The sequence below is a fragment of the Bos indicus genome, chromosome 29 (genome assembly GCF_029378745.1).
Source record: "Bos indicus isolate NIAB-ARS_2022 breed Sahiwal x Tharparkar chromosome 29, NIAB-ARS_B.indTharparkar_mat_pri_1.0, whole genome shotgun sequence".
NCBI classification, from domain to species: domain Eukaryota; kingdom Metazoa; phylum Chordata; class Mammalia; order Artiodactyla; family Bovidae; genus Bos; species Bos indicus.
The window spans coordinates 16,836,511-16,861,157 of NC_091788.1; the positions used below are offsets into that span (position 1 = coordinate 16,836,511).

Consider the following 24,647-nt stretch of genomic DNA (forward strand, 5'->3'; position numbering starts at 1 on the left):
CCCCTTTCATATCACAAGCATCACAGTGAGGAAATACAGATTCATCAAAAATTATGAGATGTCAACATAGATACAACTTCTCATTTGCTTATTGTTGATCTTAATTAAATACAGCATATGTTCATAGGTTTAAATTCCATATATACTTTAATCTATTCCATTTCCAGTTTGCAATTCCAGTTTTTATTCTGAGAACTTCTTATCTTGTATTCATTACATTGGGAGGCAGCCCAGTCTCACATGATTGCTATGGCACTTTCCTGGCCACCAAGGAACTCTCCTGTATGAGAATGAATGGGAACCCACTCATTCATTAACTCGGGAGCTCACCTGAGCTGTCTTCTTCCCCAGGTGTTACATTAGTCTCTGGGGACACTGAGTGGTGTGAGGTACAGTTCTTAGTACGGAACCCAAGGTCTTCCAAAGAAAACAGGTCAACCCTACTCAATCTGTTAGTATCCTTATGTAGCCCACAGTTTAAAGAATAACATTTACACTGAGAAAACCCAAGTCATACCTGGTAGATTCCAAATGCTGATGACACTGAGTCAGCACCATACTTTCCCTCTCTGATGGCATTGCCCCAAATACCAGAAAAGTTCTAATCCCAAGCTGCCTCCCTGGAATACTTGGAGGAGAAAATACACAACGGGTATGAAATTCTTTCAAACCTGTGAAGTGCTGTTTCGTGAGGAAGAATCATTTTGGCAGCAATACTTGTGAGGCACCTTAGGGTTCATGCAGGGTGGTAAGGCCCTTTGTCTCATAGGGTGGGCTGGGTTGGAAAATGCCATCCCCATTTTACAAGTGCAGAAAAGGAGGGGTGACCAAGGGACTTTCCCATGATGCCCAGCTTATAGATGGCTATAATTCATAATAAGAATTCTGGCTGGTACCATCTCCCTGATTGAATCAGATGGGGTTTTTTAAAAGCCTGCAGCTCAACGTCTGGTGCATGGCAGGTGTGCGATGAATGTTTCTTGAAACTGATTTCCACTTGCAATTTTGAATACCATTCTGCAATCCCCAACCCTTTTTTCAAGTGATGGGTGTCTTTCTGGGGAAACCACAGAATCAAGGGATAGAGGAGAAAGAGTATTTGGCCTTTTCCTGATAGACCACTGGTTGCCCACTCTTTGCACTAGTATGTCATGGTCTGCAGTGAAGTGTGTGTAAGTGATTTTTACTAATGATAGCTCATAGCACCATCGGATTGATATTTGCCAAAGATTTGCTTTTCAAAGTAGCTTCAAGTTTCCTCCTATAACAAATGTCACTTTCACTAGTGTTCACATGTACTTTTTGGTAGGAGGCAAAAGGTGAAGGCACAGCCAGGCAACAATGGGCTGAGTCTCTTCATTTGCTCACTTAGCCTCATCTTTGGGTCCTGGATTTGGCTCAGATGGTAAAGAATCTGCTTGCAATGCTGGAGACCCAGGCTCCATCCCTGGGTTGGGAAGATCCCCTGGAGAAAGGAATGGCAACCCACGACAGCCTTCTTGCCTGGAGAATTCCATGGTCAGAGGAGCCTGGTGCACTACAGTCCACGGGGTTGCATAGAGTCGAATATGACTGAGCGACTAATTCTCTACACTAGGAGGAGGATACCAGTCCAAAAAGGCAGTGGTGTTCTACGTTGACAGGCTCTGGCACAACACAGCCTGGGCCAGGCTAGTCCCTGCTCATTCCCCTGTCAGCATCCTGAGTCAGGGGATGAAGGAAGAGACCTAGATAATGCAGGGTAGGAGCTGGGAAGACTTGTCTGTAGTGAATAGTCCTGAGGGAGAGAGAGTGAATGAGCCAAAGGCTGTCAGATAGGTGAGCTGTTCCTTGGCAGATGGGTGGGTGAGCGCCAGCCCCCAGTAGCAACATCCCAATTTCCAGTAGGCTGCCCGGGCCTGGCTGGGAACCCAGGAAGCAGCCTCCAGCCCTTCCCTGGGAAAGAGATGGGTAATAACTGGGAAGGATGTCAGGGAGGCAGGGTCCCAGTCAAATGTGTAGCGTGTGGGCTCTCACGGACCTAGGACGCGGGACGATAAACTGAGGCAGAGCAGTAAGAGGGGGCTGGACAGTGGAGAAAGGCTGAGAGAATGAGGCAAATAGGCCTGGGTTTACCCTGGAAAGCTGTTGCCAGAGCCTCTGGAAGCAAAACTTCACTCTAGACTCTTCGACAGGTGGGAAATGGCTCCTTGCACCCCACTGGCCGCAAGGGGCTGAGAACAGGTTGCGGACCCGCTCTTGGATCTTTGAACCTTCCCTGCTCCGAACTGTCTTCCTGTGTGCCTGGCGCACTGCCGCCTTTCTGGCCTCACCCCGCTCCCCTCTCCTCTACTAGATCCCCTATTTCTAGTTTCACATCTTTTCATTTTTCCTGGTTCCTTCCTTGTTTGGAGGAAAGACATCCTCCAGTAACTTTCTGAGACAAGGTACATGGCAGGGGGAAAAGCTCTGAAGCCTGGAGTATCTAACAGTGTCTTTATCCCACCCTCCCAGTAGAGTTCTGTGTTGGAAGTAACTCCTTCAGAATTTGGAAGGCATTGCTCCTCTCTCTTCCAGTTTCCAGGGCTGCCATTGAGCAACACAAAGACCTTCACGTCCCTCATCTCAGTCTCCCTGGCTCTCACTCTCGCTGCAAGCTGTAAGATGTCTTTGTCCCCAGTCTTGTGCAATTCCACAGTGATTTGCCTCAAGGAAATGTACTTTCACACACTGTTCTAGGCTCTCAGTGGGCCCTTAAATCTCGAAACTCATGTCCTTCAATCTTGGGCAATATTCTTGAATTATTTTATTGATGATATCCATAATCATTTTCTCTTTTCTCTTTCTGGAATTCCTATTATTTAGATATGGAACCTCCTAAGTCTGTCTTCTAATCTTCTTATCTTTTCTCCTATACTTTTCATTTCCTTGAGACTTTTTGTTTTTGCTGTACTTTACAGGAGAGCTCCTCAACTTTATCTTTTTCCTAATGAGTACAATTTCCTTAAAAGTTTTTGTCCTCATGCTTTGTACTCACTACATGGACTCCATCTCCTCCAAACCTTTTTTCTCTGTTTGTTTTGATCTCCATCTTTTATGCTAGAGGCTCTTCTTAGCTGTCTAATGGTTTTTAAGAACTGGAGATAAAAGGCTGGCTGGACATGCAGGTGGGATTTGCCACCTGCAAACCAGAGTGAAAGCCACCCTGGGAGAGCCAGTTGAGCCATGTGTTGGGAACCCCTGTTACCAATTCTTCTAGTTCTTTCGTCTGGGAACTAGTGAGACTCTCCAAAGAAGATCCTTCCAGTGCCTTGGGTGGTTGGCACAGTAATAGGCCCCCAAAGATGTCCAACTGCTAAGCCTGCAATTATGTTACCTTCCATGTCGAAGGGGACTTTGCAGGTATCATTAAATTCAAAATCTTGAGATGGAGAGATTAACCTGGGTTATTCAGTGGACCCACTCTCATATTAACGGTCCTTAGAAGATGGAAGCAAAAGGCTCAGAATCAAAGGAGATATGACTGTGGAAGAAGGGACCGATTTACGGAGCTCTGAGCCAAGGAATGTGGGCAGCTTCTGGAAGCTGGAAAAAGCAAGGAAATAGAATCTCCCCTTGGGCATCCAGAAGGAACACAGGGCTATCTCCACCTTGATCATAGTTTAGTCTGAAAGCAATTGCACACTTCTGACCTCCAGAACTGTAAAATAATAAATCTGTGTTGCTTGGTAATTATTTATATAGCAGCTTGGCATTAGGAGCTAGCAGTGAGTATGATGTTGACTTTCATTGTACAGATATGCCCTCCATGTCTTTCTGTTCAGTGTGGGGCTATGCCTCAACCTACCTGGTGTCCTTCATCAGAGAAACTCTGTTGAACATGACTTCTCTCCAGATACCTGCATATGTGCCAGGTGAGGGAGGAGCAGTCTCCCAGAAATGTGAAGCAAGGGATGGGGGAGGGGGTTCAGGAGTCTCACTGCTCCCCTCCGCTTGGGTCCAGAAGTCCCTGGGCTATTTGCAGGTTCTGCTGGGAGTCATGCTGACGGGCAAGTCTCCCCACCGCTGACTCGGGGTCAGGCTTCCTGCAGCCTCTTTTCCCCCTGCTTTCCAGTGGCTCACATGCAGCTTTTACCTTCTCTTCCATTCTTTCTGTCGTCATCAGATTATGACTTTTACAAAAACTCCTATAGAGGGACTTCCCTGGTGGCCCAGTGGTTAAGAATCTGCCTTGCAGTGCAGGGGACGCGGGTTCAATCCCTGGCAGGGAAACTAAGATGCCACAGGCTGCAGGGCAACTAATTCCACATGCTGCAACTACTGAGCCCATGCACCACCAAAAAATAAAATAAAAACTTCTGTGAAGCTTAGTCCAAGGGAGTAAAACCAGATACATGGCTCTGTCCGATGGCTTTCTCAGGAAGTGGCACCTTCATATTTCCTTCACTGATGAGATCTCAGCCTTCTGAGAACCCTTTGGGGAAGCCAGAGCTCACACCTCACACCCTCTCTCTCCCAGGGACACTGGGTCTCTAGCGTCTTGGAATGTCTCTTTTGACCATTAATCAGGGTCTTCCCCTCTCTCTAATCTGTATCTCTGTGGCTCCTGCAGACCCACAAGTAAGCCCCAGAATGTTGCAGTAATCGTGAAAATGCTGAAGTACTTCCCTACTCATTATGAATAGTAAACTTTTCCTAATCACCCCAAACACAGATGCTCCCTGGATACACTAGTTTGCAAGGGCTGCCATAACAAATGACAAATGTCACAGGCTGAAATGGCAGAAGAGCATTTCCTCCCAGTTCTGGAGAAGTCCAAGATCAAGCTGTCAGCAGAGTTGGATTCCTCTGAGGTGCTCCTCCTTGGCTGGCAGGTGGCCACCCTCTTGCTGTCTCTCACATGGTCATCCTTCTGGGTGCACCCCTGGTGTCTCCCTGGATGTCCTGATCCCCTCTTCTTGTAAGGACACCAGTCAGGTTGGATCAGGACCCGTTTTCACTTAATTACCTCTATGAAGGCCCTGTCTCCAAGTGTTGCAAGAAGGGGGACCCCTTCCAGGACCAGAGAATGGGCTCTTGTCTAACACTCTGAAATGAGCTGTCCAAGGAGACACATGCTGACAAAAACCAAGAAGACTTCATTGCAGAGGGGCGCCCAGGCAGAGAGCAGCAGGGTTAAGGGAAACCAGGAGAGCTTCACTGCCACGTGGCTCACAGTCTCAGGGGTTGTGATGATGCGGTTAGTTTCCAGCTTGTCTCTGGCCAATCATCTTGCTTGGTCCATAGTCTAATTCAGGGTCCTTCCTGGTGGTGTACACATGTCTCAGCCAGGAAGGATTCCAGCAAGAAGGACTCTGGGAGGTTGGTCATCTCCTCCCTCTTTTGGGCCCCTCTGAATTCTCCTGGTTAGCTTTTAGTGGCAGCGGTTAGTTTATGTCCCTTATTGGGATGTCCTGTCGCGAGACAGCTCAGGCAAGCAGGCCTGGCCAAGGAAGGCAGTTTGGGTCACCAATTCCCTAACACAAATACAGTCCCATTCTGAGGTCCTGGAGGTGAGGGCTTCTGCATATGAATTGTCGGGGGACACAGTTGAGTCCAGGACACTGGCCCTCCTTGATTGTGCCCCAGGATTCTGACTGCTGGGTGTCCCTGCCATACCTACGCTCACATATCCACAAGAGCAGCTCCGAACCCATCACTTTCTTCTTTTTCCCCTGCAAGCCTGGGCTGTGTGACCAGTCCTGCCAAGACAGCTGTGGACCCAGACCCCCTCCCTTGGAGCATGATGGGAAATTAGGAAACCCTTTGTGTTCAGCATCAAATTTTTATTTCCTTGCTGCTAAAAATATTTTTAAGATGAAAACAAGATACTGTGTACACATATTGTGTGTGGTTCTAAAATAAAGATTCTCGTTTATCCCCTTGAAGGTGTGGCCTGCTTCTGGCCACATTTCAAGCGTCAGTTTACAAGAAAGTGAAAAGTGTTAGTCACTTCAGTCGCGTCTGACTCTTTGAGACCCCATGGACTGGAGTCTGCCAGGCTCCTCGGTCCATGGAGCTATCCAGGCAAGAATATTGGAGTAGATTGCCATGCCCTCCTCCAGGGGATCTTCCCAACCCAGGGATTGAACCCAGGTCTCCTACACTGCAGGCAGATTCTTTACCATCTGAGCCACCAGGGAAGCCAGTTTACAAAGATAGTAAGAAATCTTCGGTCAATAGCTATTCATACCGCAGTTATATGGATCTTTTAAGTGTCCACAGAGGGTGAAAATCTTCATGGAAAAGCATGTTACTGCAGATAAAAGTCAAGGTTTTGGACTCAGAACTGCATTTGAATTCTGCTTCCATCACTGATTAATTGTGTGACTGCAAGCAAATGACTGAGCCTTTTCATTTCTTCATTTGTAATAACATGTAGTTTATGAGGCCATTTTCAGAACAAACCAGATAAGGTACAAACAGTACCTTACAGACAGTAAGGTCTATACAAGGTCTCAACTAGAGAGTGGGCTACTCCAGAAATGTAGCTCCTTCCCCAACTCCACACACCCCCACACCCCCAACTCCACCCCCCACCCCCTCTTACCCTGGACTGGACCCATAGTCTTAACACTGGTATACTCAGCACCCCTTCCATCATATCCTTCCCTGGTTGGCTCCCAGCCCCAAATCTCACTGGTTCTTTGTAAAATCCTCTGTCCCCTTTCACCCAATGAAGAGGGTTGTGCAAATCCCATTAATAGATTCCTTTGGCCATTTCACTGGACAGGTTTGGATTTGAAAGAGTATTTATTTGCGAGTTGCATTCAGTCTTTCTCAGAGGCCCTAGAAAGATCTAGGAACCTCTCAGGATTAACACTAGCTCCCAGCCCTTAGACCAGCTCCTGTGTGAGCTAAAGCACCTCTTCTGCCTCTCCCTGGCTCCCAGGGAAGGGAAATATCAACTTGCTGGCAAAAGTTTTAAAAAAATTTAGAGGAGGAAGAAAATGAATATTTACTGACCATATTTTTTAAAAATGTGAGGCCCCTGATATCAGACTTCCCCCAGGATGAGATTGTACATTCTTAGTCACTCAGTCATGTCCAGATCTTTGTGACCCCATGGACTGTAGCCCACCAGGCTCCTTGGTCCATGGAATTCTCCAGGCAAGAATACTGCAGTGGGTTGCCATTTCCTTCTCCAGGGTATCTTCCCGACCCAGGGATTGAACCTGCATCTCCTGTGTTGTAGGCAGATTCACTGAGCCATCAGAGAAGCCCTTCCCCAGGATTATCTCTCCCAAACCTTCCTACTCCCCACTCTTAGCATCCATCATATCTTCTTTGTGTTATGGTTCCTTGTAGCTTTATCGACTCTCATGGACTCTTGAGAGACAAGGGCTTTGCCTGGTTCTTTTTCATCTCACATCCCCCACACTGCCAAGCATCCGGTAAGCACTTAAGATGTATGCTCAATGAATGGAGAGTTAAACAGATGAATTCCTAAATAAATGAACATGTAAATTAATAGACAGCATGAAAGTAAAAGTGAAAGTTGCTCAGTCACGTCTGACTCTTTGTGACCCCATGGTCTATACAGTCCATGGAATTCTCTAGGCCAGAATACTGGAGTGGGTAGCCTTTCCTTTCTCCAGGGGATCTTCCCAACCCAGGGATCACCCACATTGCAGGCAGATTCTTTACCAGCTGAGCCACAAGGGAAGCCCAAGAATACTGGAGTGGGTAGCCTATCCCTTCTCCAGTGGATCTTCCCGACCCAGGAATCAAACCAGGGTCTCTTTCATTGCAGGTGGATTCTTTACCAGCTCAGCTAATAGACAGCATATCTCTGAATAAATGTTTGAAAGTGATTGAATGAATAAATGAATGAATATATGTAGGAACAAACACATGTAAGAAAAAGTAAATGTTGTACATGCACAAAAATGTACGCATGTACCTTGATGGAGTGCATCAATTAATCCATTAATGAATGGCTTAAGAGGTGAGGAAGTATATCAATGAATTGTGAATGAATAATTCAACAACACATACGTGAATGAATATTAGACAAGTGAACATATGAGTAAATGAGTACATGAATACATAAAGGAACTTATGCATAGAGGAGTGAATGAATACATGAATGAATTGTTGAATGCATGCATCCAGGAATGAATGAATGAGAGAAGGAACCAACAAATGGGTGAATGAATGCCTTCCCTGTTTCCCTCAGGACCTCCCCATCCCCTTGAGTGTGCTGGTGATCAGAAAACCTAAGATTCAGAGGGTCAGTTGAGATTTCAGGAGGCAATGTTCAAGGCTAAAGGTCTGAGGGTGGACTAAAGGCTAGGGCCCAACTGTGCATAGAATATCCCTTTGCCGGGAGTCCCTGGGAACAGCTGCCACATCGCCTCAGACCTGGACACAGAGGCGGCCACTGGCTCCAGCCAGTGGAACAGTAGGTGGCTGCTCCAGGAGGCATCAAGGCACAGGCAGTCCCCCTCTGGCCAGAGTTCCCTTTGCCCTACTCCCCACACTGCCTCCCTCCCAGCACCCCACTCCACCTCCAGACAAGAGCACAAGCCGGCAAGGCAACCAGAGAAAAGGAAATTAGTTCTCAGCATCCAAGGACAGCCTCCTTTAATGAAGAGGCTGCTGCAATAGCTTTGTAACAAGCGGCAACTCCTGTGTTGCGTTACAACAGGTTGAGCCATTCCACGCTCCCCAGTGCCAGGGCTCAGGGAAAGAGGGAGGGAAAACCACCCCTGAACACCAAGCACTTCTCCACACAGGCAGCCCCAGGGTCCGGACTCCACCAGGATTTGAAAGAACTGCCGCATTTCTCATCCAAGAGCTCAGCATCCTAACTCCCCTGCCTGCCCATCACTGAGCGATGCTTTTCTTTGCTTCTTTTTTTTTTTTTTTTTCTACTTCAGAATCCGAGCTTCAGCCAGCTCTGAGTGACTGACACTTTCTCCTCTCTTGGCCCTGGGAGTGGATTCATTCAGGATCGTGGTAAACCGGTATTTCAGGTCCCCTTGGCAACCTCCTGGCACTCTATCTCCTGAGGATTGTGCTTCTAAAGGACCTCGTGGAGACAAGACTTCTGGGTGAGAATCAACACCTTCTTCTTTGTTTCTTTGCTGCCACATTCAGGCTGGGTTGCTGTTTCGAAGAGAGGTGAGGTTGGTTGGGAGGAAAGGCTGTCCTGGAAGTTAGGAATGGGTAGGTAAAAGGTGATGGGGGAAGGGGCCGACTGAAAGATTCCTGGGAACACCACCTCCCACTTCAAGTCTCACTGTGTCCCTGCTTTTCTTATGATGCAACCATAGAGTAACACCTCCCACTGAAGGCCAGGGGACCCATCCAGCCTCAGACGCTTGTCAGTTATTGAATTAGTCATCTTAGATGTACACAGATACCTGGAAGAAATGTCCTGGATCACAGCCTCACCAGCCACACCTGAGAGGGTGGGCGGAGGGGCCTGGGCGTCCAATGCATCTCTAGAGTTGAGGGGGCAATGCTATGGTGTTTTGCGTGACATCCTTCAGCTCCAACTCTGGTTTCCTTTATCTGTGAAAGACTGCTTGAAAATTATGTATTTTCCCACAAAGGGCTTTGAACAGAGTCAAAGAGATCTGTAGAACTTTACCCACCACTACCTATCCCCCCACCCGCCACACACACACATACACACACTTTGGTTTGGGAGGAGGGATGGCAGAAGGTGAAAGTGGCTACAGAAAGACTCTGGCCTTGGTGCCAAACTCCAAACAACAGTCACTGATGAAGACAGTGATGTGCAAATTACTGATTTTTATTGGACCCTTTGGGGAATACAGTTGTTTGTCAGGAAATGAAAGAGAATGTTTGTGCTTATAAAATTATATGGAAAATCAATGCAGTGTTAAGTATATTTTTTCAGTTACTGGAGTCAAGGAATGTTCTCCAGACAATTCTAGCAAGCTCAAAGGGAGGCAGAGAAATCCATAAGTACAGGCAAGGGGGTTGGGCAGAAAGGTCAAGTTGCTGTTGACTGCTACTCTCCTTCACCTGGACAAATGCCCAAGGGGCATGAGATGATGCAGGTCGTGGGTGGCTGCACTTCAGGTATTCCCAGCGATGCTGAGAACCTCACGCTGCAGAACAGTCTTCAGTCTAGACCTGTCTCTGGTTTCCTGTTTGTGGGCTCCAACCTAGCGGATCTGAGCCTTGAGTCCCTCTCACAGATGGGCTGGCCCCCCGGGGGAGTTGAGAGGCCATAGAGCATGTTGCAGGGGAGGAGACAGGAATACCACCTTGTCTGAGTGGCTCAAGAGTTTTCAGTCATAGTATAAGCAGGGCCTTGGCACTCTTAAGTGGGTTCTGTGGGCCTTGAACAAGGGGCCGAGGTGGGGCATAGGAACAGCCGGGGCACCTGTCTGTTTGCCAAGCATTTGTCATTGCACTATTGCTGAAGGTCTTTAACATGAAGAAGTGAATAAGAATCACAAGTCAAGCAAATTAGGTAGAACTTTTAGAAGATCATAGCTTGATAGCCAAGAAGCTACCAGCAAAACTCCTACTTGTGACTGTAAATTCTTTACCAGATGAGAATGAACTGATGTTTAAGAGGCTGAATTGGGGACCAGACAGCCTGCTCTGCGACACAGTCCTCTGCTGTGTGACCCAGGGCAAATGACTGCTCTCTCTGGGTTCCCGCTCCTTTGTCTGAATTCTTTGTGATAAGGAGCCCCCGAAGATGTCTTCCTGCACTAAATCCTGTGATGCTATGATGAGAAGGTCTTACTGATTGGTAGAAACAATGCTGTTGTGATGAAGAGGGGGTCTGGACGGAGAGGGGCACAAATTGTTGTTCTGTCACTTAATAGCCATGTGTCTTCGGCAGGTCAGTGAACTTTCCTATGCTTCCATTTCTTCAATTGAAAAATGATTTTGCTAGCTAGCTCCACCTGCGTGCCATCCATAGTGGAGTTGCCTTGAGGATGAAACATAGTAATGCACACCAGGGTGCTTGTCCCATCAGATACATGTCGGCTATAAAAATGAATAAAGGAAACTACACATTTTAGCAAAGTATCCTACTGCTGAAGCACTTACAGGGATGGTTGCAAAAAGCAACTAATAAATCCTACCTAATTATATCAGAGACCAAAATGATCCCTTTGGAAGTTCATGATGAGTACAATTGAACAACTGCATTACGACATGGACTGCCAAAACAGATAAACCAAAAGCATTGTATCCAAATTCTGTCTTTTCCACAATGCATTGATTTTACCATCTGTGAAATGGGTGTAACAAACCAAGGGCTCTTAGAGAATTAAATGTTGTAATACCTTCACAGGAGCGTCACACAGTGCTTGAGGCACTTGATAAATGGTACCAGTTATTATGTTAGTATTTATTATTCAAAGTTGATAATTAAAAAAATAAAGACCAAAGAACAAAAATACCCTATATCTTTTTTTTTTTTTAAACATAATGTTTCTGATTACTGGGCCCTGTTTTCTCTGCATGAAAGCTTTTCAGTGACTCTCTCATTTACTTCTTCATTCATTGTTTTGTAAAGTGATGGGTGGAGATAACTGAAAATATCATCTGGATTTTATTCAAGTATTAGACATTTCTCAAGGCTTTAGCTGTGTTGCAAACATCAGGCCCCAATGCTTATTTCAGGAATAGAATCCCCTTGCCAGAGAGTGGTGAAATTTAAGGGTGAACTGTCTTTGGCTGACATGACTCTGCAGGCTATGATTGTGTGTATGGCAATTACAGACCCAAGAACGTCTGACAAAGCATTTGATGATTCAAACAAGCACCGCAAATCCCTTGAAAATAAAGACCATGTTTGGTCCATTCTTATTTTTATTGGCATAGAAATGGATATAATATAACACCTTCAGAGCCTCAAACTACTATTTAAACTCCAGGCCTCATTTCAGGCCTGAGGATATGAGTTCATGAATATTCTGAAACGGAAGCTCTCATTTTCAAAAGGAGACTAAAACAAGTTTCAAAGTCATAAAATATACGGATCAAAGTTGGAAAATGAAAATACCATTCTTACATGTTTTCAGATTTACCTGCAATAGTCTTTGCTTGTCTGTTTTGTCCTGTCAACCTCTCATATGGCCTCTTCTTCCATCACGGGCATGGATATAGTATCTAGCTCTTTCTCTCATGTACATGCTCAATGCATTACAATCCCCTTAAATTCTGATGATCTTTCCTCCCATGCAAAAGAGAAAGGGGCAAATGGCTAGCTCGCAAGTTATTTTTCTAAAAACATAATATACTGTGGTCTCAATTATGAGGTAGGCAAAAAAAGAGTAAAAAGAAACCAATAAAAAATTTTAAATACCATTCTTAAGGGCAGAAAGATAACAGAATTTGAGTGGTAGGCATCTGTGCATGGCAGAAATATAATTTTCTTGCTTTGCCCCACTTTTCTGTATTTTCGAATTTTCCATGCTGTGCGTGTATTACTTTTAAGTAAAAAATTTTAATATTTTTAAAGGAATTTTATATTAAATAATGGTGCTTTTTCAGTATAACATGTTTCAAGTTAAATAGTTGCTAATAATATTTCACCTTTGTGCTAGCAAATGTCTCACTGGCATTTATACCTGACTTTTAAGCACGTACCAGAATGTCGTCTGCATGTTACCACTTCCAGGGTGTGATGACAATATGCAGGCATGCTCTGACTGGCTCGTCGTGCCTTCAGCTCTGGGTTAAGGCTTAACTGTAGGAGGTGCATCCCCTTGCCTACTGCCCCAGAGTCTGACTCAGAAGCTGCCCTGTGTAGGGCTCTGTGGGTAGAGCTCCTGGGGACTGGTGTCTGTGTTTAGACTTCCCTGCTGGGACTTCCAACATAGGCTGCCTACAAGTATTTTTTTTTTCTGATTTTTAATAACACTGTTTTATTTTTTCTGATTATAAAAGGAATACATGGTCCTTACAGAAAATGTTAGTTAAACATAAAGAAGAAAATAAGATACCCACAATATTATATTTCCTCTCCCTAGAAATGATGTCTGTCGCACACTTAAGGATTCCCTTCCTCTGTGTGTGTGTATGTGTCTGGGGAACATTTTAAGCAGTGGGACTGCATTGTGTACATGTGTGTGTGTGTGCACATGTATGATACGTGTGTCATAAGAGCTGTTTGTTTATAACAATTTTTGTGCCACATTGTAACACAGGTATCATAACTTTTTCAACCAGTCCTCTTTCCTGGGCATTCAGATCTCCCGCTTTTTTAATTTCGATTAGTGTAAGTTATGCTGTGCCAAACAGTCATAATTCCTATTTCCATCTTTTGCAGTATTTCCTTAATATAGATTGCTTGAATCGAAATTAATGGGTCAAAGAACATTGGCATTTAAAAAATTGTTTATAGTCAAAGAAATGCAAAAACAGTAATGAGAGGCAAGTGTGCTTGGATCCAATTGGAAAAACTAAAACTGTTTCTCACAAGCTTACAAACATTGGGAATTATTTTTCTTCTTCACCTTTGACATATTGATACACAAAAACCAGTCCTTTAATATCATTTTAATTTGCATTTCTTTGATTATTAGTGAGACAAAACTCTTTTTCATGTTGATTAGCCGTTTGTTTTTTACTCTTCTATGTATTATCCTTTCGTGCCCCTTGTCCATTTTTCTACTGATTTTTTTTCCTCATCAATTCATAAAAGACCCATCTCCATTAAGGATATTAAACCTTTGCCACTTCTATTAAAAATATCTCCTCAATGTTATTTGCCTTTTATTTTTTAATGAATTCTTCTGACGTGCAGTCATTTAAGTCTTATGTAGTCCATCTACTGATGTCTTTCATTGCAGTTTCTTCCCTTTATTATCCTTAGAAGTGCTTTCTCTTTCAGAGATCAGATACTCACTTTCAGCATTTTCGAATTGGTTTGTTTTTAATATAAAAATCAAGCGTGAGTTGCGGCAAAAGACGAGTTGAGTTCTGTGAATTTTATCAGGTAGCTAGGGCCTCGAGATGCTCTTTCTATCTTTTGCATCATGAGAACAAACTGAGCATTTGCTTTTGAAATGTGCAAATGTTTCTGGGGATACAGACCAAGGATGGAACAGCGAGAAGGGATCTGCAGAAAAACCAGAGAATGAGAATTCTCAGTAGGTATGGGTGTTCCTCCTGTTGTGTACCAAATGTGGTTTTAAATGATAGTTGCTGAGAAGTTGTTTAACAGCAGGACCTCCATAAGTGCTGGTCCTAAGAAGTGAGTCAGAGAGAATCTTGCTGTGCGTCTAAAGAAGTATATGCTTGTTGGTCAAGGCCCTGCCACTGGAGGAACACACTTGCAGTCTCAGGTGGCAGGTATGAAGCTAAATGATTCTGAATTAGATCTTTGCTCTGGGTCACATCGGACCAGCTCAATTGTCCCCTCTTGTTTCGAGGGTATGGTTGTTAGCTGGGAGCTCTAGAGCCAGGGTTTTCTGCATAGTGGAGGAAGTCCAGGGCCCCAGCAGGGATTGGGTGCTGGTGGCAGAAAGAGCGTGGGTTTCAGGTTCTGCAGACCATCAGACTCTGCTCCGCCAGTTCCCAGCAGTGTGACTTAGAGCTTTACCTTGTCTATAAAATGGGGATAATAAGAGTTTACTAATGATATTAGTAATCCGTATAATGAGCTTGCAAGGTTATTATGAATAGTACAGAACTTCATACATGCTAAACACTCATCCTTTGGAAGCTTTGAAAATGAGTTGACTTGCAGTGTTTGTCTTTTGGGGCCCACGTTATAAAGCAGAGGGTCACCAACAGGCTACCCGTCTACCCAACAGGCTTCTCATGGGCCACCAAGCTACAGGGACCTAATCTCCGCCATCTAAAAATTAGGACACACGGCCGAGAAAGGATTTGTATGAACTTATATGTGTGAAAAACTTCACAATGTTAAAAAGGTAGAGTCCCATACATTGACTAAATTGCCTTTAATAGAAAAAAGTAAAATTGTACCAGGTGGAGGAGAACCACAAATTTAGTTACTTTTAAGGGACTGTGAAAATGACGAAGCAGAAGAAAAAGAGTCAAATCCTCTGGTTTAGAATATTCCACAATTCTTCCAAGTCATGCAGACGCCACCTCTGGTTTCTTTATTCATAGGTTTCTAAATAGCGAAGTGGGTCGGGAAGGACCTGTGCAGTGGAGAGGTCTCTCTTCAGCTGATGCGTTAGACTAGAGCCATAGAAAATTTCAACCCAAATAAATGGGGGAAAAAAGCATTATTTGAAGGGGAAAAAAATGGATATTCCTTAGAACATTGAAAATATGTGTCATACTGTCATGTCCTTTGCAGCTTTAGAAGCCTTTTGTTGGTTCGAGACTAGAATAATGTATTATGTAGAGATTTATTAATAAAATAATTATGTTGGGCATTCTGAGTTTAAAGGGACCATCCATTCAGGTAGTACTTACACATTTAGTAATTTAACTCAGAAAAAAATTACAGTGTGGTCACCCACGGAGCTGCTGAATTTGAAGAGAGCTCTGAGCTCCCTGTTTGTATCCTGTTTAGAAGCAGCCAGTAGAAACCTGAGCCCATCAGAAAACAACGGTATTAGCACAAGAACGAAACACCTGGATTTCCTGGATTTTGTGTCCTTACACATCGTAAGCAGATTCCGAAAGTATTTATTTTCACAAATGGTGAACTGTGGGTAAAGAACTCTTTTCTGGAGACAGCTTTTACCACTTGGAACCTGGTCCAATCAGCCTCACTCCAAAAAAAAGTGCCTTTCTTCTGACACATAGTTGCAAATCACACTTCTGCCAGCCCACCACACCCTTATCAGAAAATCTAGCATATAGAAATGCTTCTATGCTAGAAGCTGGTGTCTCCGTTTTTGCTGAGGGGGGAATGAAGAATGAACGAAGAGAAATATAGCGGAGTAGCCAGCTTGCATACAGGAGGAAAGAGCTTGCTGTAGCACACCCAGGTTGAGTAATAGCAGCCCTCTGAGTTAGCCATAAATAACTTTGCAAGCCTGCGGGGCCTTGGTTCCCTGATTATTGAGAATTTGCCACAAAATGGCCTGTTAGCAGGAATTTAATTTACATAGGTTATGGAAATAAGCTAAAATAGGGAAAGCATGGCTTCAGAATTCTGAATTTAGAAATACTTAAACTGTGAGTCAACCAATGGCAGACACAGCTTGGCATCAGAAGTCTTGAAATCTAATCTCAGCTCTGCTGCGAAATAGATAGTTGGATGACCTTCGCCTATGGTACCACTCTGAGTCAATTTCATCAATGAAATATGAAAATAATAATTATAAAAATACTGACATTACAGCATTGTTGTATGACCACTGACATCGAGTAGACAAAGGTGGCTTATGCACTGCCCACATGAAACAGACGCTGGTGTTGGTGGTGTTGGTATAGAAATGGGGGCCACACGTACAGTGCTAAGACTCCTGGCTGTAGACCCAGGCTACCTGACTGTTGCTCTTGACTCCACCCCCTGCTTTAGCTCCAGTTTCCTGGCTCTTGGCTTCAGTGTTTCCATTTGTACTATGGAGTCATCAACACTGCAAATTTCACCTCACTGAGATAATGTGTACGGAAGGTCACGCGTATATACGAATGACTCCAAAGGGACAGAGTCTGCATTTTCTCTTCATGGCATCCTCAGAGATTAGCACAGTGGCTGGAACAATGTAAATGCAAATAACTATTTGTGGAATGAAAAGAAAATATGATTCTCATGCTTCATATTGTCTCAGAGCTCAGAGCAGGGTCAGGAGATACATATTTTTTTCCAACTATAAGTGCCTTTCCAGTTCCAGGGTTAGGCAAATCACAGCTTGTTGTGTTTTATCTCTAAAGGGACATGTAACTTTTGCTGCCATTTCTGTTCCACTCTGATTTGGAAATGTCATCAGAAAGGGGAGAAAGCACTGTTCCATGCCAGCCTCAGGATTTGCCCAGAGACATAGGGCTACTTGGTAGCAGAGATAGAATTGGAACTCAGGTCAGGCTAACCCAGAGCTCTCCACTTTTCTGTCTGTGTGGGTATACTTAACAACTTGAAGAGCAGCTGTTATCCAGAGGAAGCCCACTTGGAGAAACTTCTGCCTTCATTTATGAGGTTTGTGCCCACTGGAGGTGGGAAAGGACATGGCTTTAGGATTTCAACACTTCACAGCTTATACCAGATGCATAGGAATTATAACATGCCGTCCTGCATGGTTGTAGGTAAAAATCTCTCTGTGGCCCACCTTGGGAAATTACTTCAGGGGAAAGTCACATATTGTCTTAAGCATCTGAATCATTCCTCTACAATAATTTCCTCATCAAAAAATTTTATTTGGAGCAGAAAATTACCAGGAAAGAGTCACAGAGCTGTAGATGTTAGAAGAACAGATTACATAAAAAATTTCCCCTTCAACTCATGCACCTGCATCCTCCTGTTTTTCTAAGATCTGTAAGTGTTGGAATAACCTATCAGACTGATCTACACTCAGCGTGATACTTGTAAAGATGTCTGAAAAGGAAATCATGAAATCACCAAACCTTCTAGAGCAGGGGATCCCAATCCCCACGCCACGGACCGGCCAGTTTGGAACCTGGTCTCACAGCAGAAGGTGGACAATGGGGTATTCACAGCCACTCCCCATCACTGGCATTACTGCTGAGCTCTGCATCCTGTCAGACCAGTGGCAGTATTAGACTTTCATAGGAGCATGAACCCTACTGTGAACTGTGCATGCAAGTGATCTATGTTTTGAACTTTTTATGAGAATCTAATGCCTCATGATCTGAGGTGGAGCTGAGGCAGTGATGCTAGCACTGAGGAGTGGATGAAAATGTGGATTATCATTAACACGAGCGGAGAAAGCAATGGCATCCCACTCCAGTACTCTTGCCTGGAAAATCCCATGGATGGAGGAGCCTGGTAGGCTGCAGTCCAGGGGGTCGCTAAGAGTCTGACATGACTGAATGACTTCACTTTCACTTTTCACTTTCATGCATTGGAGAAGGAAATGGCAACCCACTCCAATGTTCTTGCCTGGAGAATCCCAGGGATGGGGGAGCCTGGTGGGCTGCCATCTATGGGGTAGCACAGAGTTGGACATGACTGAAGCGACTTGGCAGTAGCAGCATCAGCATCAGCATTAACAAGAGAGATTTGACTGCACAGAGACCATGATAAGTCAGTTGCTTGCAGATTCATGTCAGAACCCTATCAGTGAGTGGCAAGTAATGGTGAGCTGTATAATTATTTCTATTATATATCACAATGTAATAATAACAGATATAAAGTGCACACGAAATGTAATGTGCTTGAATCATCCTGAAACTGTCTCCCCTCAACCCCTGGTCTGTGGAAAAATTGATGTCCACAGAACTGGTCCCTGGTGCCAGAAAGGCTGGAGATGCTGTTCTAAAATCCTAGTTCTAAGATCTTGGCAAATGGATCCCATCTTTTCCCTCTTATCCCCAGCCTTAGACATTTTTGCTGGTTTGACTAGCAAAGTCAAAACAGTTCTTTTCTTTAAACAATCCTGCCAGCTTCCACAAGAAAGTCTGACTGCTTGGAAGGTTTCTACTTGGCCATTGGCATGGTTTTCATCTACTGGAGAAAGAAAATAAGGTTTGCTTCCTGTCGTGGATGGGTTTGCATTTAAAAATGTGCTGTATGCAAATATAACATCATTGCATTTCACCTAATTAATGGCTTGAGAATCCCTTGAACAGCAGGGAGATCCAACCAGTCCATCCTAAAGTAAATCAGTCCTGAATATTCATTGGAAGGACTGATGCTGAAGCTGAAACTCCAATACGTTGGCCACCTGATGTGAAGTACTGACTCACTGGAAAAGACCCTGATGCTGGGAAAGATTGAAGGCAGGAGGAGAAGGGGATGACAGAGGATGAGATGGTTGGATGGCATTACCGACTCAATGGACGTGAGTTTGAGTACACTCCAGGAGTTGGTGATAGACAGGGAAGCCTGGTGTGCTGCAGTCCATGGGGTCGCAAAGAGTCGGTCACGACTGAGTGACTGAAGTGCACTGATGAATTAATGGCTGAATAAACTAACTGAATTAATGGCTATCATGGGTGAAGTACAGCACTGCGCTTAGAGTTCTGCACACAGAGTAATTGTTTCAGGTGTATGTACTGATACAGGTGTCACTGATACAGATAGTAATGGGAGCTTTGATGATAACAGATTTTAAAGCCTTTTTAAGAATATCATGGGCATGTCTAAAAAAAAGCAGTGTGAAATGAGAATTTTAAATTTCTACTTTATGAGTATAAAATAAACCTGAGCAGTAATCCTTGTCCATAGTAGATATAATACTAGCTTACTCCTCATCCTACTGTCTGGCCTTCTCTAGATTTGTTCATTTGTCTCAAGATATGTTTTTTAAGCCTGTACTGGGCATTATGCAGACAATAGTCAACAGGACAGGCACCTGCCCTCTTGAAGGTTCCAGAATTGCAGGAAAGACTAATGTTGGACAGGCCACCACTGGTAATGGTGAGTGTTGTTTTTTTTTTTTTAAAAGAGAAGAGTCAAGTGTAACAGTCAGGTTTGAATATTCTCTTTTGGAGCCTGTCACAGCTATCACTCTCTGAGCATGTGTTTCTACTTTGCCTAGAACCAGGCAAGTATCATGTTAGTTCATGTGTTCCTGGCCTCTGAAGGCAGAATTAGGGCTTTTTTAGTAGTGTGTTCCCAGAACATGGTCCAGGTGCTTTTATCAAGAGGCTACTTGGTGCCTTTCAAGTACTCTGGCCCTGAAGTCAGAGTCTTTGGGTTTCAATCAGAGCCCCACCACTTATTAGTTAAGTGGACTTAAACAATGAACAATTATGTAGCCGCTCGCCTCACTTTTACCATCTGTAAAATGAAGACTTAAAATGTCATATAACTATTGGGATTGTTGGGAGGATTAAACGAATTACTCATATAAAAAGCACATAAAAGAATGCCTGGCAGATAATAACTGCTTTTTCAGTGTTGGCTGGTGCTGCCACGGCACTAATGAATACTTTATGTTGAGATTATGTGTTTAATCTGTCTGTCTGCCTCCTTAGACCATGCATGCTTAGATATCAGGGTCCTTGATTTATTTGTCCCTCTATTCTCGCTCTCAGCACAGGGTTTGGCACCCAGGAAGGCTACAAGCAGAGCCTGCTAAATGAATGGAAGAGTGATGAGTCCCCACAAACAGGATGCTCAGGGCCCACGTCAAAGGAATTTAGGTCAACGTCATTCTAGGAACTTGGCTTATGCTGCCTGATATGATTTTGTTCCATTTCTTGGTGAAGAACCAGTAAGGAAAGAAAAGTAACTAGATCTTTTGAACCAACCCTTGGTGTGCTCCTTGGCTCCTTTATTTCAATGAAGACTCTCCTCTGGTTCCTTGGACACCGTGAAAAATAACTAGCATTTGTTTAGCTTCAGCCATCACATTCTTTGAAAGAGAAAACAACACCATGTCTTTTTTTTTTTTTTTAATTATGCCAAGCCGCGTGTGTGAGAGTCCTGCAACACCATGCAATTTTATTTTGTCAAGTGCCTTTCATCACAAGCTGCATCCCTGTCATTCCAGTTAAACAATGACTGATAAGGTGTTTGGGGCGGTAGGGAGGAGGGCAGTGAAGGAACCGAAACAAAGGAGAAAGTCTGTGAGCACAGGGACCTCTCGTCAGACTTTCAGGGGCCTCCAAGTCTCCATCCGGCGGTGATTGTTCAGTAACGTTTCAAGCAGAATAACTGGAATGGAGACGTGGTTTAGCAAATGGCTTAAACAATGGCTTTGATTTCATGGTGATGACACAGTTACACTGTACTTCTGTGCTGCTCTGAAGCTCTTTATACGCCAGGCAGGGCTTCCTGTTTAGCAAGGCGTGTCTCTGCAGACAAAATGCTGTCCCCCTCTGTATTGTCAGTGGAGAATCAGAGCAGCCACGAGCACTTCAGAGGGGCCCCGCAGTGTCCACCCGTGTCCCAGAGTCAGGGAACACGAGGCCTGACATTGCAGTACGGAGAAGTGCATTCTTCATCCTCGGTTGGTCAGGCATTACTGTACGCACTTCATACACTTCGTTTCAGGGAACAAGGCCCATAGGCCCAATACACCCAGGACCTGAGAGCTAAGAATGTTCACATTTTTAAAAGATTGTTTAAAAAAAGAACAACAACAATAAGTACAAGACAATATGCAGCAGATATTGTATGTGGCCTACCAAGCTTGACATATTCACTTTCCGGTCCTTTATAGAAAAATATGCTGATTCCAGCTTCATCTTATTAATTCAGTCAATAAAATGATGTGAGCATTTATTGTCCCCATTCTGTAATTTGGATCCTGCATCTTAAAACGGATAAGTACTCATCTGATATTACCCACTTAGTCAGTGTAACTACTACCCAGGGATCATAAACTCCGCTATCTCCAGGACTTGGGCAGATAATGTGAATGAATACATGGGCCCAGGAGGGGCTGTGACAATACAGAGGTGACATGGCCTTTCCAAAGGACAGCTGCAGTGCAGTTCAGGCCAATGATGACTCGCCAAGAACACTGACCCATGCTACTAATTTTCTGATCTTTCAAGGAGAGCCAGGAAGCCAGATTTTTATGTAAAATCTCCTAATTTCCAAAGGCTGGCCAACCAGACTCAAAGTTTATTTAATGTTACATGGTTCATACAAAACAGGCTTGTGGGCTGAATGTAGCCCAAGAGCCTACAGTTTGAAACCAGTGCATATTATTATGAGTTCATTTGTTCCAACCCCTTTGCTTAACAGTGAGAAAACTGAAAATTGGAAAGGAAGAGTGAATTGACTAAGATCACGGCACTATTAAGTGGCAAAACCCAAATCATTTGATTTTATTATATGAGCTCTCTCTCCTGAGCACTGCTCTGATTTCTAATTGGTACCACAGATAGTTCGGAAGTAGGAATGATTTCTTATAGACTTATCTAAACCACCAAGGACTGATGCTGAAGCTGAAGCTCCAATACTTTGGCCACCTGATATGAAGAGTCAATTCACAGGAAAAGACCTTGATGCTGGGGAAGATTGAGGGCAGGAGGAGAAGAGGGTGACAGAGGATGATATACTTGGATGGCATCACCAACTCAGTGGACATGAGTTTGAGCAAACTCCGGGAGATGGTGAAGAACAGGGAAGCCTGGCATGCTGCAGTTCATGGGGTCACAGAGTCAGATACAACTTAGCAACTGAACAATGACAAAAAATCACCAAGTGCTACAAGAAGATAACAGAAGTTCAGACAGACCTGAAGGGTACAGCTTAAAGATCATCTGGAGCCTCTTCCTCATAATTTTATAGTTTTGGAAAACAATCAGAGAGGGTTCCTGAAAAACCCAAAGTCACACAGTTAAGAATGGAGATGGGTCTCTGACCTCAGATCCTAGACTTATTCCAGTGCTTTTGCTTGACCCTCTGATGGACTTGAATTTTTCAGATGTCTCTCCAAAATCTCCTTTATTATGCCTTGTGTAACACATGAGCATGGTTCTAGCTGAGCCTATGCTGAAATTCACACACAGCTGGGTTGTTGTTGTTCAGTTGCTCAGTCGTGTCTGACTCTTTGTGACCCCATAGACTGCAGCCCATCAGGTTTCCCTGTCGTTCACCATCTCCTAGAGCTTGCTCAAATCCATGTCCATTGAGCTGGTGATGCCATCCAACCATCTCATCCTCCATCGTCCCCTTGTCCTCCCGCCTTCAATCTTTCCCACCATCAGGGTCTTTCCTAATGAGCTGGCTCTTAACAACAGGTGGCTAAAGTATTGGAGTTTCAGCTTCAGCATCAGTCCTTCCAATAAATATTCACCATTGATTTCCTTGAGGATTGACTGGTTGGATCTTCTTGCAGTCCAAGGGACTGTCAAGAGTCTTTTCCAGCACCGCAGTTCAAAACCATGAATTCTTTGGCGCTCAGCCTTCTTTATGGTTCAACTCTCACATCCATACATGACTACTGGAAAAGCCATAGCTTTGACTAGACGGACCTTTGTTGGCAAAGTAATGTCTCTGCTTTTTAATATGCTGTCTTGGTTGGTCTAGCTTTTCTTCCAAGAAGCAAGCATCTTTTAATTTCATGGCTGCAGTCAGCATCCACACTTATTTTGGAGCCCATGAAAAGAAAGTCTGTCACTGTTTCCACTGTTTCCCCATCTATTTGCCATGAAGTGATGGAACCAGATGCCATGATCTTCGCTTTCTGAATGTTGAGTTTTAAACCAGCTTTTTCACTCTCCCCTTTCACCTTCATCAAGAGGCTCTTTAGTTCCTCTTCATTTTCTGCCATTAGGGTGGTCATCTGCATATCTCAGATTATTGATATTTCTCCCCACAATCTTGATTCCAGTGTGTGCTTCATCCAGCCTGGTATTTCACATCAGGTACTCTGCATACAAGTTAATTAAGCAGGGTGACAATATACAACCTTGTGCATAACAGTATAAAAAAGCACAGCTTAGAACATCTAGCAAATTAAATGGATCCTCACTCCTTCCACCCATGTTGGAAGCTAGCCTGAGTTGACTTGCTTGCAGGGTGGTGAATTCTAGGTGAGCTAGGAGTAAAGACTAATGATGGGAAAGGGGATACAGAAGGACAGAAGTTTTATTTCCCCAGGCCAGTAAGCTTACAGGTGGCAGTTGGCAGAGCTGTTTTCATAAAGAACCTGTGAGATTCAGTCCTGTTACCCGGGGTCCATGTGACTTTGCGTGGGAGATGGGCTTCTCCCTATTTCTGCAAGAAACACATCACAACTCTGCTGAGGGCTCATAGGAAGGCATGAGGCCTTTCCATACCTTGAGGATCCTGAGTTTCAGAATGCCTGGAACTAGAACTGCCTGTGGAATGCTCAGAGAAGGCACGAAATGCAGTGGTAACAGTGAGAAGATACCCTTGGGCTTCATAGGTGGTGGGAAGAAGAGAGTATCTTGCAACCACAGCTGTAGAGAGGGCTGTGAGTGCATATGAGACACACCGGTACTCCTGGAAAATGTGTATGGTGGGAGATGTGAATGCCTGCCAGTCCTTCTCGGGTAGGAAAATGGAAGGTGGATAATGAAAGTTGTACTATTACTGTTTATGGAAAAAATGCAAACGTGAATGTGTTAGTCTCTCAGTTGTGTCCAACTCTTTGTGACCCCATGGACCGTAGCCCGCCAGGCTCCTCTGTCCGTGCAATTCTCCAGGCAGGAATACTGGAGTGGGTAGCCATTCCCTTCTCCAGGGGAATCTCCTGCACCCAGGGATTGAGCCCAGGTCTCCAGCATTGCAGGCAGATTCTTTACCCTCTGAACCACCAGGGATATGGTACCATTACTGTTCACATGGGCTCCTTTGTACCCTGAGAAGTTAGGTTCCATATGACACGGCTGCCACAGAGAGATCTCAGTCTGGAGCCTAGTCAAAGCGCAGTCCTGGGACTAGCAGTTTCAGGGTCACCTGGGGGCTTTGTAGAAAAGCAGACTCTCAGCCCTGTGCCAAGCCGACTGAACTCGAATCTGCAGTGTAAACAGAGCCTGGGTGATCTGTGAGGACATTAAAGTTTGAGAAGCTCTGGCCGTGGTATCAACAGCTCCAGGCAAATTGCAGGTTCTAATCTGAGAACTGTCCGTTTTTGTTTTGTGATATT

General features: G+C 44.3%; 1 protein-coding gene across 1 annotated transcript in view; it reads left to right on the forward strand.

Moving 5' to 3' along the window:
- TENM4 (teneurin transmembrane protein 4) overlaps positions 1-24,647 on the forward strand; it is a 3,327,204-nt gene that overhangs the window by 2,428,738 nt on the left and 873,819 nt on the right. The window contains exon 9 of the mRNA XM_070782510.1: positions 8,901-9,074. The gene's annotated coding sequence lies outside the window, so the exon portion shown is untranslated. The remainder of the gene's footprint in view (positions 1-8,900; positions 9,075-24,647) is intronic.